Source organism: Oenanthe melanoleuca, chromosome 4, assembly GCF_029582105.1.
Source record: "Oenanthe melanoleuca isolate GR-GAL-2019-014 chromosome 4, OMel1.0, whole genome shotgun sequence".
NCBI lineage: Eukaryota > Metazoa > Chordata > Aves > Passeriformes > Muscicapidae > Oenanthe > Oenanthe melanoleuca.
The window spans coordinates 46,246,777-46,267,330 of NC_079337.1; the positions used below are offsets into that span (position 1 = coordinate 46,246,777).

The 20,554-nt window shown below is 38.2% G+C and overlaps 1 protein-coding gene across 1 annotated transcript in view; it reads left to right on the plus strand.

Annotated features, from left to right (window-relative positions):
• KCTD8 (potassium channel tetramerization domain containing 8) overlaps positions 1-20,554 on the plus strand; it is an 89,254-nt gene that overhangs the window by 1,050 nt on the left and 67,650 nt on the right. The window lies entirely within an intron of this gene.

Consider the following 20,554-nt stretch of genomic DNA (forward strand, 5'->3'; position numbering starts at 1 on the left):
GGGGGCTGGACGCGACTGCCTAAAATGCCCCGTCCGGAGCGCGGCGTGGGAGCGTTTCCCATAGGCGCTCCGTGGGGCAGCCTGGGCTGACCCCTCCTTTCAGTGCCGGGAGGAGAAGCATCCCCACGTGTCGGGATGTCCCGGGGGAAGGGTCACTGATGATGGATCGGGGGGCTACGGCCTCGGGGGGTCCCTGCCCGCTGGGCGGGCGCGGTGCGCGGTGCGGGCGCGGCTCCGGCTCCGCGGGTTGCGGTGCTCCCAACAGCGAGGCGACGCAGAGATCCCCGAGCAAGGAAGGGTTTTAATATTTTATCGCTGCGTTTCCTTCAAGTGAGCGCACTGCGCCTGGGCACGGTCCCCGTGAGGGAAGGGGCAGCCAACTTCCCAAGGAGCAGGAAAGAGTGTGGCTCCAAGGTGGACGAAAATTGGAGAAGAGAAAATAAACCAGTCCATAGCCATTATACAGCTCCTAAGCAACTCCGCTGGTTGGCTGCGGGTAGCCTTAAAGGTTTCGGGTCACTCGCAGATAGGAAAACCGAGCGATGACGAATGAGTTTCAATCTGGCAAAGTATGTAGTGCTATGTAGGGCACTGGCTGAGCAGCGGGTTCGGGTCACGAAACCGCAGCTGGATCGAGAACACCATCCCCTGGCAGAGATTTGTCTTTGAAAGGCAGAGGCAGCTTTAAACATTACAGATGTGTTTGAGAGTCGAGCGAGCCGGCGGGAAGAGAGATGTGTTCTGCATTCACTTCTTGCCTCTCCTGCCTCTGTGTGGTCTCACGCTCCCTGAGCACGGCAGGGATGAATTGGCAGAGCATCTGCCTGCCTCTGTGGTGAGGTGCGAGATGAGCCTCTATCTAACTTCACTAGTGAGGCAGCTGAACAGAAGCAACTTGTCTGCCCTGCAAAACTGGGCTTAGGCACGGTATTTAATAGAGGAGGAAAATGTGAATGGTTTTCTACTGGGAGGAGAAATTCATATTGCTCTGTATTGTATAGGTGATGACTTCCATTTGCTGAGCAGACTTGAGTACTCATCAGTCTTTGAAACTGGATTAAAACAGTTTTTGAAGATTCATTGCATAACTTATCACGGGTCATATTTCAATAGGATATGTGAAAACTGAGATCTACAGGAGCTTCATGTTCTCCTGGGTGGCATTCTATCAAGTATTTTACATGATTATTAAACCTTCTTTCTCACAAAATTTGACATAATTGTTTTCTAAACAGTAAAATTTCCTTCTTGAAAAAGTATGTACGGTTTGCTTAGAAATAGATTTGTAGGTGCATAATTTTTGTTGTGCATTTGTGATGCTCATAATGTTGTGGTTATTTTTTTGTGTGTATGTTATGATGAGGTTGCTGTATGGAACAGTCCTCTAATTCACATCAGTGTTTCAAATTAATCCCCAGTGTAATACCACTGATTTATGTGGCATAATGCCAGGGATGAACTGGATGTTGTATGTCATGGTTTTTGTTTTGGTTTTTAGGCTTCAAGCTCCTGATGTTGAGAACTAAAATAGTTTGTTAATTACTCAATACAGTTAACTGAAAATTTATGGTTTTGCTTAGTTTTTTAATTAAAAAATATTTTTGGGGTGGGGGGTTTTTGTTTTACTTCTGAATGCAAAATAAGGCTAAGGTAAAAACAGGCTGAAAAGATGTTGAGCATATTTTTATTTTGGTTGCTTGTTATGCATTTAGGAGCTCTTTTGTATAATGACTTTATACATTGTTTTATAATCAGATACATTTCTCTGAAATATAGAAAGATGGAAACAACACTTAAGAAAATCACCAAAATGGGAAGAGAAACATATGAACCAGTGCCTGAACTAAATGCTTTAGGTTTTTTGTTGTCTTTTTTTTTTTTCAGTCTGACTAGATGTCCAATTGATGAAGACTGTTGATAAAATAATACTTAATAATAATAATAATGATAATATGCCCTGGATGGATTGTGTGTGTGCTGCTGCCTTGCCTGACAGCTGCACAAGAATCCAGCAAAGGAAGAGGGAACCTTGGAAGCCTTGTGCTCTGCACCAAGGGTGAGAAGAGGGATCAGGGCTACTGGCTGTAAGCTTCCAGCAGCATTAGCCAGGGCTGTGTTCCTTCTTTGCTCATAAGCAGAGCTTAATTCACAAGAAGAGCAGTCACTTTTCAATTTATTCCATGCCAAATGTCCCCATGAATTCTGAACAGGAAGCAAAAAACTACCGAGATGAAAGACTTTAGGGAGCCTATTCCAGTTTTGGACAGTGCCTGAGACTTAATTTGGTGCTAGTGAAGAAGAAACCCAGTTTATATCCCACTGGAAAATGCTGTACCTGCATTTGCATTTGTCATTCACAGCATGAGCATCTGCAACCAACAGCAATTGTATTATTTGTTGGTCTGTAAGTCCACAGCAGTCACATAAACTTATTTTTCACAATTTCTCCTGAGGACTGTGGACAATTTTGTTTCCTAGTAATGGGAAATAGTAAAGTGATTGGAAATATACATGAGGATATATTCATTCTGTTCGTTTTCTGAGACATAAGTAGCTGAATTAGTTTCTCCCCAAGAGCTACTAAAGAAAGGCAAAGGTTTAATCTGTGTTTTGTGAAATATATTTCAGGTCTGTTTCTAGGATCTTTCAAACTTTGGTAGGTTTTTTTCAGTTGAGATGATCATCTATCATTTTTCTAAAAGAATGGAATGTACATTAAATTCTTAAACATTCTGGAAGATCATATTCACCTTGGATACTGCATGTACATTTAAATCAGTTATGAACTGCTTAATATATAGGGATAGATCAGTAGTTTCAGACTAATCCTGATCGAGGAACCAGAAGTTGTTTGACACTGCTTACCAGGAAATAATGCTTCAGCCTTTGGCAACGTGTCATGACAAATGCAAAAACAGATTTCCTTCTTAGCATGTATAAATCCTATTGAAAAAAATTAAGTTCTTTGCCCCTAGTGGTGTTTGAGCTATCATGTATGCAAGGAGAGACTCATTTGTGTACACAGTTAGTACACAGCCAGAATTTAGCCTGTACCTTGCATTGGTGGCTCAATTCTGAAAAGTTCTCATAGATCTGTTCCACATGTCCATTACAAATCCTGTCTCTGTCTCTGAATGTTCAGTTAAAGGAGTAGACTTCTACATGGTAGTGAAAAGGCTCTGTCAGAGAGTACCACAACCTTTTTTTTTTTTTTTTGGCTCTATGCTATTTACACTCTCATCTTAGTACACACAAGGATGACTTGGGTCAGGTTAGTTTGCAGTTTGGGAAGGATGCTCAAACTCTTCTGCTGTTTAGCTTCACACTGCCATAGAGGATGACAGATTAATTAATTACCTGTTGATATGCAATAGGTTATGGCCTTCACAAAAGTTGCTTCTAACTGGAGACAGGAGACTCATGGTATCTCTCAGTACTGTTCTGTAATGCAAGATTGCCTGTGCATGCTATTACCAGTTTTTTTCTTCTGTAGAATCTAATTAGTCCTAATGGATTTTACTTTTAACATCTGCTATGCAATGTGACTTAGGGGTGTTGTGAGTATTGTGCTCAGCTGAAAGCTTACTGTGCTGAACTGACATCTTTATTATAAGAAGAATACAGTAATATTTCCTGAAAACTTTGACATGCTTTCTATATTGACACTCCTGTTTCACATATGACAGTTTCTGTTTTCCTTTTCTCGTTTTTGTTTTGTATCAGGTGACATTAGCATGGATTTAAGGTGCTTATTTTCCACTTGAAGTCACAGCACTCTGAGATTACATTGGATGCTGTGGAAATTGTCATAAACAAGTGATAATATCTTTGTAATCAGGTGGGGAATAAGCAGTTGGAAGCAGTAAATTTGTAGGAGGCAGTATGGTATTTTGAAAAAAAATTCCAAACTCAAACAAAATAATACCAGCAACCCACCCAATAACAACAATGAAACCTTATCAGCACTGATTGTGTCATTGCATGTAAAATACTTTGAGGTGTTAGTTCTCTGCAATTGCCAAATGCAGTTCAGCATCCTGCTGGGATAGTGTGGGGTTGGTTGGTTGGCAGATAACCCTAAACTGCTCTTTTGGGGCAGAGTGGTGTGGGATCCATCCTGCAAGTGGTTGCTGTGAACAAGTCAAGCTGTTCTCCATCCATCCATCGCTGCATCTTTGGTGGAGTTTTTAATATGTGGAGTGTATCTGTGGTATTTTAAAAAAATCTGGAATAAATACATGTAAGACATTGAGAAGAAAAAGGAGACCAAGAAAAAAAGAGAAGGGTATTACATTTCTGTGACACATGGAGATAAATTTGGACAATTTGCTTTGAACCTGAACCAGAGCCTCAAAGATTAGAGTACAAATTTTTGGTGGAACGGGATGATGTGAGCAGAATGTGCTTGTATCACAAACACAGTGTAGAAAAGCTTCAGATTTCAGTTTCAAGATCTAGAAATGTTGTTTCTGACAGGACTATTGAGCAAAGCCCTTTAAAGAGAGATTTTGCAGGCAGTCCTTTGACTTTGGAAAACTGACACAGAACTTTAGGATGTTCTGTTTTATGATTTCACCTCAACTCTTAATACAATTTAAAATTAAATAAATAATGGACTGCTCCTTATCTTGTTATTCTTCCAAAATATATCCTACTGAATGCGAAGGGATGAATCAAAGTGTGCAGTCATAATTAATAATGTAAGAATATTACTCTTATGCTGCCACTTGATATAATGTGTGATAATCTAGTCTACAGAAACTGGTATTCTGATGTTAGTCATCATGTCAACCAATAGACTATCTCAGAATTATTTTAAGGTATGAGATTAAAAAGAACTTTGAACAGATTTGACTTTTTAATAATAAATGAAAATAACCTGCATTCCTCTACAGATGATGTAAAGACACTGCTGCAATGAAAAACTATGCCAAGAACCTCTTGATTTTTTTTTTTACACTTCAATCAAAATATGCATAACTCAATACAGTGATTTGTGATCACATTTTATCATTTGTCTCCAGTTTCTGGTCTTACTATGGTAAAGAAATATTTGAAGTATTGTGGAGCCTTTTTAATATTTAGAGGTATTTTAAAAATAGAATTAGAGATTAAGAAAATCGACTGTACTGGGTATTATATACCAGGATCAATGATACATAAAGAGTAAGCAAAAATTGATGGAAGCAGCTGTTATTTCTGATGTTGTGAAATGGAAACACACTGGTTTTGATATTATCCCAGACTGGTATTTCTTGTGTATTACTTGGGGAAAAAAGTGACAGTGTTAGGAAAGCTGACTTTGCTGGATCTGTAATATTTTGCAGGAGAACCACTTCTTGGTGTCAGATAATTTCATAGATTTTCAAGGATTTATGACAGTAGTTGCAGGGAAATGTTTATTTTTCCACAGTAAGATGAGCAAATCATATTTTATGTTTTCTTTAGTGTCAACATGAAGTTCTAGTTATCTACTGTTCAAGCACAGAAGTTATGCATACAAAAGCTTACCTTTTAATATTGTCCCAGGCAGATTATTTAAAATTAAAACATTACTGCTAATAAAATGTATTTTGCAATGTTTGCTTTCTCAGTATGATATGGCTTGTATTTCACTATGGCTGGTCTCCTTTGCTGCAAATACTACATTTGTTACACTGTGATGAGAATTTGTGTGGCAAACAAAAATTCACTGAGGTTTGCCCCAGGAGGCTGTTCATTGATTGACCCTGTTCTTGCCATAGTTCCACATTTAAACACAGGTATTCAGGAATGACAGACTGCTCAGGCAGCTCTCTTGGAGGTCAATAGTGAGATCCTGTGTGTGTGAGAAGAGGCACAGCAAAGGCTCTCTCTCTTCTTGCTCCAGCTGAACATCAGCATGGCCTGGACAAAGCAGCCAGAAGTCATTGCTCGTGGTCTGTGTGTTACCAGCTTAAGGATGAGCTCAGAATACTCAGATGTGTTGGAGTCAGTGAGTTGGGGGATTCTCTGAATCCTTCAGGGAGGAGTCAGAGTGCAGAGTTTGAATTAAAGCCTTTGGATGGATTGAAGTACATTAAACCGCTCACACATAAGGTAGAGGTGTAAGTTTAAGTTTTAGGATAAGTGAGTCAGTAAGTTTTAGTGTGAGCTCTAATGTTTTTAGTAAGTAAAAGGTTTAGATACCAAAGTAGAAGTGTGAGTTCTAGTAAAGGTTGAAAAACATGCTAATGTTTTCAATAGAGGCTCCAGGACCATGGTTGTAGACAGTACTTAGACATAATAGAACTATAGTAAGAATATTGTTTACATTTTTCAGATAGAACAAGATAGGTCATACATAACCTGTCATGTTAAGAAACTAGAATTCTAATAGGTTAAGGAGTGGTGGTCTGAGTTTGTGTCTTAGCTTGTTGGGAAGATTCTATATAAGAGCATGCATTGGGAAGGGCTGGTGCTTTTTGCCATCACTTTTCTGCTTTTCCTGCCATTGCTTTTCTTTTTGCTTTTGAGACTGATGTGTTTGGTAATAAATAACCTTTAGCAACCATCAGCTGTTTCATTCACTTAAGATTACCTGACGAAGTTGGTGCCTCAAGCACCAGAGGTTCATAAGCTCACATTTGGTGCCCCATGTCTGGTGCCTTGCTCTAAACCTCACACAGGTGGGTCAAGAAGGAAAGTGCACAGGGTGATGTGCATCCCTCTCACCCTGCTGGGGTCCTGAGCAGCTCGGGACTGGTGTGGTGCCAGTGCAGCTTGCAGCCAGCTCAGCTTTGCCCTCCACTGTCCCAGCAGTTCTGCAGGTCCTGGGTGTCACACCTCAGGAGGGGTGAATGGCACAGCCCTGCTCTGTGTTTGCTCCCAGGTTTTTCTTCAGATTTTCTGTCTCTGGTTTTGGAGTACTTTACTGCTAGAGCAGTGTAAGAGATCTGTTACAGAGTTAAGCTGCCCAGGGTTGTGTTTGCAGGGCTTTTTAACACTACAGACTGCCTATTTGGTTGGTGGTTATTTGACTATGATTGAGAAAAGCTGCATGCACTATTCCAGCTAAAATCCTAACCTAACAAACTGATGTTATTTTTATATCCAGGGCTGATTTTGTTTCACTTCTCCTTGCAAGACCTTTATTTCCTAAAGCATGTGGTGTACTAATGTCACTCAAATCATAGCTCTTTTATAAACTGAGCCCCTGGAAGTCCGGTGGAAATTCCTTTTAAAATGTACTAGGCAAATTTCATTTTTCTTTAGCAAATCAAATACTTCGTGATGGATTTCCTGGGGAGGTTGTTCACTCCAGCTTGATCAAACTGCATGTTCTTTTTCAGAAGAAGTAATTTATACTCTACTTAAAATTCATATATTGAATAAATGTTCGGAGGAAAAAGTACTATATGTAAAGTATCATTCTCAGCAGAGATGAAGTACTTTCATTTAAATGTTTTGTATTATTTTTAATTTTGTTTTTAAGACAGTAATTTAGCTTTTACCTCATATAAATTCACAATTATTTGTGAATGAATTCCTTTTGGGTTTTTTTTTTTTCTTTTACCTAAATGGAACTGATCTTATATATAAGGACCAACAGCGTGTGAAACTCAGAATCAAGTTCCATTCAAAATTGTAACTTCACTGGGACTGAAGCAACAAATAGCCTTGTGCTAGTCCCTCACACAAGGTGAAATTCAAAGTACATGAGTGGTTATTTGGTTTTATAACTTCTTTTAATACATAAAATCCTGTCAGGAGTTATGTAGTGATGATTTGTAATTTTTATGGCAACTTTATAAACTAATGCCATTCCACTTTGGTTGCATTTTATCAGATATGGTAGCTGAACTTATCATGTTTGTTACATTTTGGCAGTGTAACTTCTGAAGACAAACGAGTGCATCTTGCTGCAAGGTGCAACTCCACTCGTTTCATCACAGCTCCAAATATTCTTGGGACTTCACCAGTAAAAATCCCAGTGGTGTTAATGAGCTTCATGATTCTAGCAACAAGATGAATGCAATGCTTTAAAAACTTTATGCAAACAGTATTTCTTTGTGCAATTACTTGTATCTTGTCTTTCCTGGGGCTGCTCTAAAGAGGAGATGTGCCTTCAGAGATATGGAGCAGAGTGTTTGCCATTTTTCTGCCTGGCCTTAAGCAGAGTTAACACTGCTCTGTGCTACAGCTGGTGCAGTGATTCCTTCATCAGTAGCTTGCAGCTGAGAGGAGCTGGGTGGAAATGCAGAGTGCCCTTTCTCACTGTTCCCAATGTGCCTGAACCCAGTGCAAGAGGTGCAGGGACAGGGGCTGCTGCCTCTGGCTTGGCTTTGTACTGCTCCAGTCACATACCCTGGACCTGGCCTGTCTTCTGTCCCAATGACATGCACTTAGCATACAAAGACAACTAGAGTAGCTTGTAGAATAAAAAACAATAGTGCTTCCTTTTGAAGGGAGTGGTACAACACTTTATATAAAAATACCACAAATAACTCAATCCAGAGATGACAATTCAGTTACAAGTGCAACTACTCATGGCAGCTAGTGCACTGAAATAGGTATTTGCACACTTCTTCAGGGGCAGAAGGTGTGGGCTGGGAAACTGAGGGGAAGAATCAACATCATCATTGACTTTTATAAGTGAAAATAAATATTCCAAGTCTTTGCTTAGCATACTTTCAGTTGTATTCAATACTTACAGAGAGGTTCTCTTGTCATTAGCAGAAGGATATTATTCAGAAACTAATATCTATTATTTTTTGCATAAGCAAACAACAATAACCTTCAGATGCATTTGTATATCTTCTCTTTCATCCTTGCTGGGTTTTACCCTTTAGTAGTTTTAACAAATATTCCCAAAGAGAGAAGTGCTAGTGCTCAGGGACTCTTGTCTGATTTTGTTGTAAACACTCTCCTGCAACTTAAGTCAGTACTGAAATTGTTCTGATATTTATTGAATGTAGACATTCAGAGGTTCTTTCAAGGGTTACAACTATGTCAGTGTATTCCAGGGAAGTTATTAAAAGTGTACTATCATTCCTGAAGCTTTGTACCAGTGAATATTTTTCACAGGGATCTGTGAAACTCTTTATTTAATGATAGGATTAAAAAGGTATTACATATGTTTATGATTATATAAATAATTTTTCAGCAAAAGGGTTACTTTTATAACTTCTTACTAACAATTTAATTAAATGTGATTCCCACTCTTTTATTACTCAAATCATCATCAAAGCCACCATACCTGCAAAACAATGAAAGCAATGACAATGTCCATTTTGTGTATGCAGAAGTATTCTTTAAGACTCTGGTTCTTAATCCAAGCTTTTTCATTCTCATTGAAATTCATGAATACAAAATAATATGAAAATCAACTACAGAAGTCTGAAAGGCAGATAAAATAAATCAGTAAAACTGAGTGCCAACAATTTAATCAATGTGATGTGTTGATAATATAGCAGAGAAAGATTAAAACTAAACAACACTTTTTTCTAGTTTTACTTAGTAAACGCATTGTCTTTCCCTTTCTTCTCACAGTCACCTTTTACAGGCAGTCACTCCTCAGTATTGTTCTTTTCAGGCAGCTGTTACTATTTCTGTTGTTAATGCCTACTGTGGCTTTTGAGCAGTTCTGAAACAAAGCAGAGGCATGGCTACTCTTGCCTTTCCTTCTATTTTTGTCTCTTTCAAGTGTCTGGTAATATAAATATCACTCATTCTGTCCTTCTAAAACTACCATTATACAGCTTTATACAAATGTGATCAATATTGCTGGAGCTACATGGACTTCAGGGGGGAAAAAAAGAAACAACAAAATAATTGAGCTATTTATGATGCAAGAAAAAAATGGGACTGTTGTTCAAGCAAGGTTGTTTCTGTCCTCTTTTATTTTCAAAATTTTGGCATGAAATCCCACACCTACCTTTCTTCATGACTTACCCATTTGAAGTACCCCTTCTCTGGAGAAGGAATTTTCAGATTGTGTAGTTAAACCTTATCATATTAAAAGAGTAAAACAAAACTCTTTAAGGAATGGAGCTAAGACCACTGTAATTAACAATCCTGCTTGGAGTTTTTACTTTCCCAGGACTCATACATTTCAATTTTCTATGTTACCAGTCCTTCAGAAAGCTGTGCTTATTTGCCTGTCTTAATGTTGTCATAGCTTGCAAATATAAATTTCTCATCTTCACGCTGCCAGTTTGTTTCTGGTGATACAGGAAATGAATACAACCTCTCTAAATCTTATACACAAAAAGAGACACAGTCTGTGTGGTTTTGTTCCCCCCCAAACATATGTAGTAGCAGAAAATGACATTTTATGGCTTCAAAATCCCCCTGTAACTCTTTAGGATAGAAGGGGGAAACTTTTCAAAACTGTTTGCTATTTAGATACCTGAAGACTATTGGAATTTTTAAAGTTTTACCTTATAACCTGCTAAGTTTATATCTTATATGACTTTTAGCTGTCTAGTAGTTCATCCTCCAGTCATAACAACACTCTCATTTTTATTCCTCTGCTTTCAGTATTTATTTTTTCCACCTGTAGCTGAAGTAGTTGGTGTCTAAATTGGTGGAATTATGCCCCTAAATAATTGCATCTGTGATCACATTTGATTACAGGAAGCAGAGTGTGCTGGTGGCAGAGGAGATTAGGTTAAATGCTGTCTGTCTAATCACTTCCCCAGCGACCGTCTCCTGGCAGTGCTTCCTTCCTAAATCCCATTTCTAGGGATTTCATGAGGAAAAGCTGCATGGCATGTGCAGGTCCACGTCTTCAGAAGATGGATTTGCTTTTCTGATTTGAGAAATTATGGACTTAGGAGCGAGGCTGAACATTGGTGACCCTTGCCAAAAGGTTTTGGGTGGACTTGGCAAGGTGGGTGTGAAGCCCCAGGGAGCTGGAGAGTGTCTGTGCTGCTGCCATCCCGAGGGGGAGCAGCTGGAATGGATCATGGGCAGGCTGGGGAAACCCAGTGGCTCTGTCTGGGGGTGTCCCATGTGTGTATATTTATAATTTTCTTTTGTATTCTCAGAGTGATGCAGCCAAGAGCTGCATCTTCCAGCAGACCTCTGGCCAGGACCATAATCACAAGTCAGCTTCAGTGCCAGAGCAATGAGTCAGGGTGGGGCATTCCACAACTCAAAAACTTGTTATAGCACAAAATACATAACTCATAACTTATGCAGAAAAATCAAAGGATTCTTGGTCAAAGGCACCAGAGTTGCATCTAACTAATATTTATGCAGTGGTATGGCACACCATTTGTGTTCCTGCAACCATGCTGCTGAAGCAGCTTAAATTCAATAGTAACCTCAAACTTAATATAATTTATCTAAATATTCTTTATTTGTCCACAAAGTGTGGAGGGACAAAAGCAGTTGTCATAAGCAATAAGTAAATTGAAATTTAAAAAATGGAAAAAAAATTTTGCCTTTCAGATTATGGCAAAATATTTTATTTATGATTAATATCAGTGATGTATGGAAAACTTTTTCTATTGTCACACATGATGCATAAAGGTACAAATGCTTGCTTAGCTGCTTTTTCTAAACACAGTAAAAGTATTCTGAACATTGAGAAGATATCCTTTGTTTTTTTAAAATGTTTTAATGCATTATTTTGGAATCAAGATTATCCTCTGTCATCATAGTGAGATTACTAGGAAAAATAGTAATATTTTTAATGAATCACATTTGAGAGTAATGTGAGACTAAAATTGACTTCCAAATCAATCCAGTCAAGTTCAGTGAAAATTTTCATCTGCACTTTGAGTACCAGGCAAGCAGCAGGGATAGACAAATTTGAATTTAGACTGCTGGTTTGGAAAATTTACTTTTCCTTATCACCTCTGTGACTGGCAGTAAACAACACTTATTTCTTTCCTTCCTTATCCTGTGGTTAGAGCATGTGTTTAGCAATCCAGAAACTGACATTTAATGAAAGTTCACCATGATTTCTAGCAGTGGTTAGGTCTCATTCATTAATTTGCTCAATTAAGTCAGTTTGCAACAGTGAAAGCAATGCTAGTAAAAGCTATTTACTCAATTATCAAGCAGTCATATAGCAAGACTATTGCAAATTACTAGACAATTACTGCTGGTCCAGAGCCTGTTGCCATAATTTCTGTTCCAAAAGGGATATGGTTTTAGACTGTGGACCAGGAAATTAGGAGTATTAAATGTTACAGGTGGTGGGCACATAACACTCAGCTTCCTAATAGCCTTAAAAGTTCTTGATTATTCTCAAAGTCAAAAATTTCAAAGATTTAGCTTTCTGTTGTCTTTTTGCTTACATCAGTGTGTCCTATCAGGATGGAAACATCAAGATAAAGTTTCTTATCGGACTTTTTGGCCCAAATTCAAAGCCATAGAATGTTAAATAGGCCACAGTTAAGAAAGTATCTGGACAAGTAATCAAACTGCATGTTGCACTGTGGTTGTTGATCACATGTTACTTGAAGAAAGAACTCTCACAAATATAGAAATTCACCACTGTTTAATACTTTAATAATCTTTATTGTCATTCTCTAGAGAGATTCTGGTGCTGTCTCTCATAAAGGTGACAGACTGCCTTGCATTTCTTTGGGTTTCTCTCCATGTTGATGGTTTTAATCAGTGTTGAGTTTCTTTATTGTGACATATTTTTCAGCCTCTGTATTTTTCCCCTAGCCTAGTTTGAATCAAATTATGTAGCAACTGTAAAAATGCTGAAGAGGATTATTTGGGTAGCCTTTTTTACTATTTAAAAAATAATAGTAAAGTAAATATGAACAATATAGAGTTAGTTGTTAGCAGTACACTGTGGAATGGATGCATAGCATAAATACAAGGTTATTAATTATTAGCATATTTCAACAGTTTACATTTTTTCCTTCTTGAAATTTTAATGTAAGACTAGAACATGAGGCACTGGTAACTAAGATTATATAAAAAAAAAGTTGGATATTCCTCTTGCTTTTCCCACATTACTGAAGAGATTGCTCAAGTGATGTAGCTGAAGGTTCTTTGTGCTGTTTAAAATTCCCTTATGACAACAAACTAAAACAGAAATACTGCTTGCTTTGACTGACACCTAATAGATAAATATAGATACATGGCCATAGAGAAGCAGCCTAATGAAAAGGTCTTAAGTAAGTTCTTGTGTCAGCTGTAGCTTGTCAAAACACTCAGTATCAATGAAGTTATGTCAGTTATGCCTAGTAATATGTTTTCTTCTCAAAAGTTATTCTTTTCGGTGGGGCATATGTTGTTAAGGTGTAATGTATTTCCATTTATTGTGATGGAGGGGTTGGGCAGATTGGTACAGATATGTTATGAGCTCACCTGCATCTGCTCAGAGAACATCTGGATGTCTAGATGGTGTCAGCTAGTCCTGCATGTCCACATTAAATATAAATCAAAACTTAGGTGACATGGTATTTAAACCCTTTGGCTTGTGTTGCCTGAGCTTTCAGTCATTGATGTGGCTTGTATTCTAGAGAGGGTTTTGTTCAGCATGATACACAATACCTGTACCAGCCCAACATAAAACAGTCTTGCTGCAGTTCTGGAAAGAAGTAACAGGGTTTGTCAAATGTTTAGAATTCTTGATCATAACAGTGGTAATATAGAGATTACAACAAGTTGTAGAAATACTAAATAATATAAAGGTGTTTATAAACACTGGTCTTTATGAAGGCTCTGCAACTTTTGTAAATCTATCCTGTCTATGCTCCATTGGTTCATGTCATGTGTGCTTAACTTCATCTGCACAAAGCTGGTCCAAGAGAAACAGGTCAAATCCTTTGCATGTTCATTGAACAATTGTAGGTAATTTCACAGGACATAAAACAAAGGAAACTGGGGCTGCGTGGACAGGAATGTTTGGAAAGCAAGAGAAAATCTTCAGCTAGTACACAAAGAGGCAAAATCCAAAAATTTCTGATTTTCTGGTCTTGCAGACTGCTATGTTGCAATGCTTTCCATATAACGTGATTTAGAGAATCAAGTCTTGAAGTGGTAAATTTGCAGTAAAATGTGTGGCAATTAAGAAAAAGCTCTTTTCTTCCAAGACATTCCTACCATTAAATGCTGTAGAATTTTAGTTTCACAGAGTTGCACCAAATGAGGATACTGGACTAAGGGCTCTGCTGAGTTTGACATGACAGAACCATCTGATGGAATCCATTGCACCCTCTCAGATCAGGGATTTTCCTTAAAGGCAGGACTTCTGTGCTTTACCATAAAGTGGAATGAGGAATGTTATGAATATTGTGAGTGGTTATTCAAAATAGGTGGAAGTCAATAGAATTTCACCTGCCTTTTGGTAAATGCTCTTTATCTTTTTTTCCCTTTTCTGTTTTTCCTCTTTCTTTGTTATATTGATTTTCCACACTAGATGGCAGTGCCTTAGCACTAGTGCATGACAGGGGAATTGATTTAATTTATCCAGGGGGTGAAGAAATCCTTCTGTTTCATGTTTCCTTCTACATGCATAGCTTAAAGAATTACAGGTGGGAAACTGGATTTCCATGAGCCACATATGGATGGGCAAAGAAAAGTGCAAATTTTCCCCCCCTTTTTCTTTATATTAATGGAAGTCTGTTCAGGCTGGTTGAACCAGGCTTGCATTGGCTGGATGTGAGATGGACTGGGGCTGTCTCTCAGAGCTGTCCCCAAGGAATTGCATTCATAGAAACTTCAAGTGAAAAGCTGCATTGAGTTAGTGCTGAGAGTGCAGCCAGACTCTGAGCAGATTGCCTCACAGTTTTGAGCCATATGTTGTCTATACTGAGAAGTCAGTGAGAGAAAACACAGCTTCCTTCTCTTTCCAAGAAATCCAAGTGCTGGAGGGGTGGTGGTGGAGAGCTGAGAGGTGCTGGGGTGCACCTAGATATTGCTGTTTTCCTGCTGGAATGCTGCCAGGGCTCATCATTCCACCTCTCCTGGACTGTGTGATGGTTGGAAGCTCTGATTTGAAGTATTTTAACTAAAATGTCTTTGGAATGAGGATTGAGGGAACACCATGATTAGAAACAAATGGGCTCTGGAAGATGCAGTAAATGTGGCAGTAGGTGAAGGCTAAAAGCTGGAAGTTTGGAGTTCAATTTTAAATTACAAAACACTGTTCAAAATTTATGGATGAGGTCCTTGAAAATAGAGGGTTATCAAAGCCAGCAGCTGTCTCTATTGTTTGCATTTTTAACCTTCTTGAAAGAAAACCTCCAGTTAATCCTCCGAGAAGAGGAGATGGGAGTTTTTGAAATTATAAATACCAGGAGATTCTGCAGTGAAGACAAAAGAAATAGACGTGTCATTATCAGGAGAAAATAAATACCTTAAAATACAAGAGTAGGAAAAAAAAGAAGAGACCTGACATAGGATTGATTGACTGTGAGAAATAGGTGAAACAAAGAAGGTATAAAAGCACCTGAAAAAACCTCAAAAATTAGAAAGTCAAGAGTTGTCAGAGACATCTTCTCTTTGTAAAATTTATGAAGAGTGTTCTCATTGTATGGTTTGTTTAAAAATAAGCTGTTTTCAAGTTTCAGTCCAATTTATACTTCACAAAGGTAAATTTGATGCAATACCTTCACCTTTTTCATTGGAGTTAAACATTTAAGAATCTGGAAGGCTTTTGCCTGAGGCTGGGAAGCATACTGCCATGAATACATTTTCTTAAAGAAAATTTAACTTAACTTGGTGTCTCCTGGGACCTCACTGCATGCAGCTTCTGCCTTATTTATTCAGTTTTATTTTTTTCTACATCCTTCCTGAATGAGCTGGATAAAACCAAATTGAAATACAGGAAAAACAAGTTTTGTCTCCATTTTTTACTGGATCTGCCATAGCTGAAATTTTGCTAATATTGCTGGAAGGAAGGAAGGAAGACCAAATAAATGTTTATCTGTCTTCTACTGTAGCATTCACAGAAACTGAATATTTTTTCAAAATATGCTACTATTTGCTGCATTCTTTCCATGTCACAGAAAGTGATAGTCCTGTCTAAAATGTACTACATAACTCTGCCAGAGCAGAAGATGCAGATGGCTTACCATAAAAATGCAAATTATATTTGATAGACTGCTTAGATGATTCCTTGCTAGTTAGGGGAAGCAACAAATGGTTCTAAGTTGGAATTTGGTGCAGGAAAATGAGCCTGAGACTTGGGGCAGTTATGTGGGAGGTAGAAGTTGCCAGTTCTTTAAATCAGAGAGAATAAATTATTGCATGTAGCCTTCCCACCTCCCAGATGAGTTTTCTACCTGCCAGGTTAGATTGTCAAGGGATGCACCTATTCATTTTGCAACAGGGATTTTTTTTCTTTCTGAATTTGAACAAATATCTTCCCTCAGAGATTTTCATAAAACAAAAACTTGCCTTCCAATTAGGCTTCTCACATCAGTAGAAAGAATGACACAGAATTGGTTGAGGAAAAATTATTTATATGGACAGTGTTATGCAGAAATTTGAACTTGGAGATGTTACCTGTTAATTGTTTTTGTGTTGTGTTGTGGCTGGCTCTCTTTCATCTTGTGGTGGATGGTGAAACTGGGATTTTCCTTTGGTACAAGGAGTTTCAGTCTTCCAGAGCACATGGTTTTCCAGACTGGATTGTAGAGAATATTCAGAGGTAGGGAGGCCCATTGGATACCTGTAGCCATTCTGTAGCCATTTCCCCCTTCTTCTTTTAATCAGCCATGCCCAGCACTTTGCAAAAGAGAATTTTCCTTTTCCTTTTCCTTTTCCTTTTCCTTTTCCTTTTCCTTTTCCTTTTCCTTTTCCTTTTCCTTTTCCTTTTCCTTTTCCTTTTCCTTTTCCTTTTCCTTTTCCTTTTCCTTTTCCTTTTCCTTTTCCTTTTCCTTTTCCTTTTCCTTTTCCTTTTCCTTTTTTTCCTTTTCCTTTTCCTGCAAGCTGAGAGAAGTTCACTCTAATAGAAGATTTTTATCTTGTTCATGTGTTCTGGTTGAATCTGAAGAAGAAATGAATGCCAGGATGCTTCAGACCACCCAAATGATTTGTATTTACTCATATTCATGATTTAATTTAAAGCAGGAGGTTTGCCTTCAAGAATTGGATTTTGTAAGCATAAGGATTACCCTTGTTTGTTAAATGTAAACAGCTCTGATTAAAACTTGTATTTCCTAAAAAAATCATTGTGGTCTTCTAGATTGTTTTCTTGGGTTTACTCTGGCTATGTTCCTGAAAAACAAACCCAAACAGAATGCCAACTCTGTCCAGTTTTGATAATCAGGCATTCATGAAGAAAACATTCAAGGTGTTCTCTTTAACTAGTGCTGGTTATGGGTTTGTACTGCTGCTTCCCCTTCCCACTGTTTTGCTGGCCTCCTTCTGATTCCAAAAATGTAACTTCACCAAAGGAACCAGAGAGCTGCCACTCTTGCTGAATTAATGTCAGCACTTCTCATTGCAGCTTTTATTCTCTTGGTCAAGTTTTGTGAATTGTCCTTGAATTACTCCAGCCATTGTCTGGAAGATATTCTTCTGACTCACTGGACTTTGGAGAAGCATCTTAATCATAAATTCAATTATGAATGGCTTTTCTTGTCAGATCCTCTTACAGAATTCTTATTAAGTACTCCTGCTGCCTTCCTGATTTTTGCCTCTTCTCCCTTACTGGGACATATACAGCTTCTTTTCTTCTCTTGCCATTACAGAATGATTTGCATTGGAAGTGACCTTAATGAGCAGGGACACCTTTCACTAGGCTGGGTTGCTCAAGTCCCATCTAGTCTGGTCCTGAACACTTCCAGGGATGGGGCATCCACAACTTCTCTGTGTCTCACCATCCATGGAGTGAAACAATTCTCCTCAGTATCTCATTCTCATCTAAACCTACCCTCTTTTAATTTAAAGCCATTCTCCCCAGTCCTTTTATTACATGTTCTTGTAGAAAGTCCCTCTCCAGATTTCCTGAAGGTCCCCTTGAAGTACTAAAAGGTGCTATAAGGTTCTCCCTCCAGGCTGAACAACCCAAAATTTCTCAGCCTGTCCTTCTAGGAGAGGTGCTCCAGCCCTGTGATCAGCTTGGTTCTGAGCTTGTTCCAACAGGTACTAAGGCCACTAAAACCTCACTTGATGAAACACTTGAAAGGGCTTACTTTTCTTTTACTTATTCTGAAGAAGCTTATTCATGGAAGAAACAGCAACAAGATACTCTCAAGAGGTCAAAACAACAAAAAAACCCCTTTACTGGAAACTTAGAAAATCAGAAAACTGTAGCAAAAATCTTGATCAGCATTCAATCAACTTAAAACATTCCACAAAACACTAGATTACCCGTTCAACTTAGTGAACCCCAAGCCCATCTGACTTTAGGTTTCTCAAAATATTACTCAAAATTCTGAGAAGAGGTAATTAGTAAAAAACTGAAAAGGTACAGAAAAGAACAAACATTAACTACCACTTGTGATTGCAGTTGTGTTCAGCTGATGGAAATTCCAAGGGGAGGGAGGATGAAGATGCACAAGATGAGGTCAGCTCTCTGGGCTGTGAATGCACACTGCTGGGTCATGTTGGCCATACTCCTCTTCAGAGGCTCACAAATTAATGCCTCATGCTTTCCACTGTGATACTGTTTTTCTTTTCCATTTCTTTTCTCAATTTTGGGGGGTTTTGTGTGCATCTTGGTGGTTTTGTTGCTGTTAATTAAAAAAATCTCTGTTTCCTCATGCCATTTCTGACTGGAATACATTGCTTCACCAGCAGTTGAAGACTCTGGGATTTTTGCATTTAATCCACTCTATCACATTTTATTTCATTTGTAGCAAAGTTAAAACCTTTAGAAGACATCAGCTTTTATTGTTGCTTAATTGTCTTTGTTTTCTCATTTCCATCATGCCACACATATGGAAAACAGCTGGTTCCCTTGTTGGCATTCCTCAGCTGTTATTTCTGATGGTCACATGCTGGTCTAAATAAATGCAAGTTCTTTGGTTGGCACAACAGAAACAAGAGATTGGTATTTTCTTTAATAAATGCTATGCATCCTTCTTTTTCTTTCAATTCATAGTTTTGTTGTTGTTTTTTTAAATAGGGGCTGAATTACATAATTTCACTGTTTATTCTTTCTTAATTTATTGCATTTATGAATAAAATTCTGCAGCATACTCAAAATCATTTACTACTTTTGTTTGCTGCTGTAGATACAAATCCTCAGTCCAGCCAAAAACACTGAGTTGTTTGCTAGACAAGAGGTTCAGATGCAACTGGAGAAGTGAGAAACTTCTCCTGCAGCCTGCAGAGCTCTGTGACTAAGTTCTGCTGGGAGATCTACAATGGCCAAATCAGCATTTTTCACACTGTAATTTCAGCTGCCCTGGGTTACTCAGTCAGGACACCTGGACCAGCTTGCACAGGTCCCTCCCTGATGCATAAGGACACATAAAGCGTTATGCATTTTTATTTCTTAAGACAGACACACATATAAAAAATAGGCAAAATATTAAAAAACAGCTAATATGATGTTGGAGTCTATATTTTTCCACCTTTTTTTTTTTTTTTCAGTTTTTAAATTTTCTGCCTCATTTCAGAAAGTCACAGAATTTATGTAAGTGTGCTGCCTACTGATAGGAGCAAAGTTACTCAGGTAGATGTCCTTCCACTGTTAGAGGCAATAACTTACAAAACTGAAATGTAATAATATCTGTGCAAATATTGCTACATCATTAGGTAGTGAATTTTCTTTGGAAAAGTTTCTAAGAAATGACAGGCAAAATGGCCAATTTTACTCAAAAAAACTCGAAAGTTATTCTATTGAAAGAATTTTAAAAAGCTATCCTAAAAATTAAACTTCTATCAGCTATTTCTATTACTTGTACTGTATCCTGTGGACTTGATTTTCCAGTTTTAGGTGTGTAATTTTAGCATTGCCTCATTGTCATTTTAGCTTTGTGAAATTTTATACTGAAGTGAGTGTTTATGGAAAATACTTTTCTCTACAAAGATGACAAGAGAATCATGAAGCATTAAAATTCAAGAGGAATTGTCTGAGGGGGAAGGGAACATCATATTCAATCATGCTATTTCTTAAGAAGTCAACAACAAAAGACACAGGATATTTATCTGAAATGATCACAGAGCAGTGTATACAGACAGAAGGCAAAAACAGATCTGGCATTTTAATTTAAATATCCAAGATGGCTGGTCCTCTGAAACTTGTTTACCACTATTAAAATTATTCCTTTGGAAGCCTGTTACAGTTTGGGATGCTGCATGTTGGCATTGGCTCTGCTGTTCCCCACGTCTCTGTTTCTGGTGTTTTTTCTCCTGGCTTGGGCATGGGCAAAGCAGGCTGGTGTCCAAGGGGTTGTGAGACACTTGTTAGAGACAAAAAGTCAGGGCAGACACAGAGGGCTGAAATCCAGAGCAGGGCAAGGTGAGAGGAAGCATTTTTATTTTCTAAATGGCTAAGAATGACTTAATTGATCAACTGCTAATACAAAACCCAGAACACAGTGGAGTCACAAGTACTTTCCTGTTGGACTTTGATGGACATGCCTGACATTTATCATTTTAGGTCTTAGTGTACTCACTTTACCCTTTGACATTTAAAGTATTAGTGGAAGTAAATCTTGTA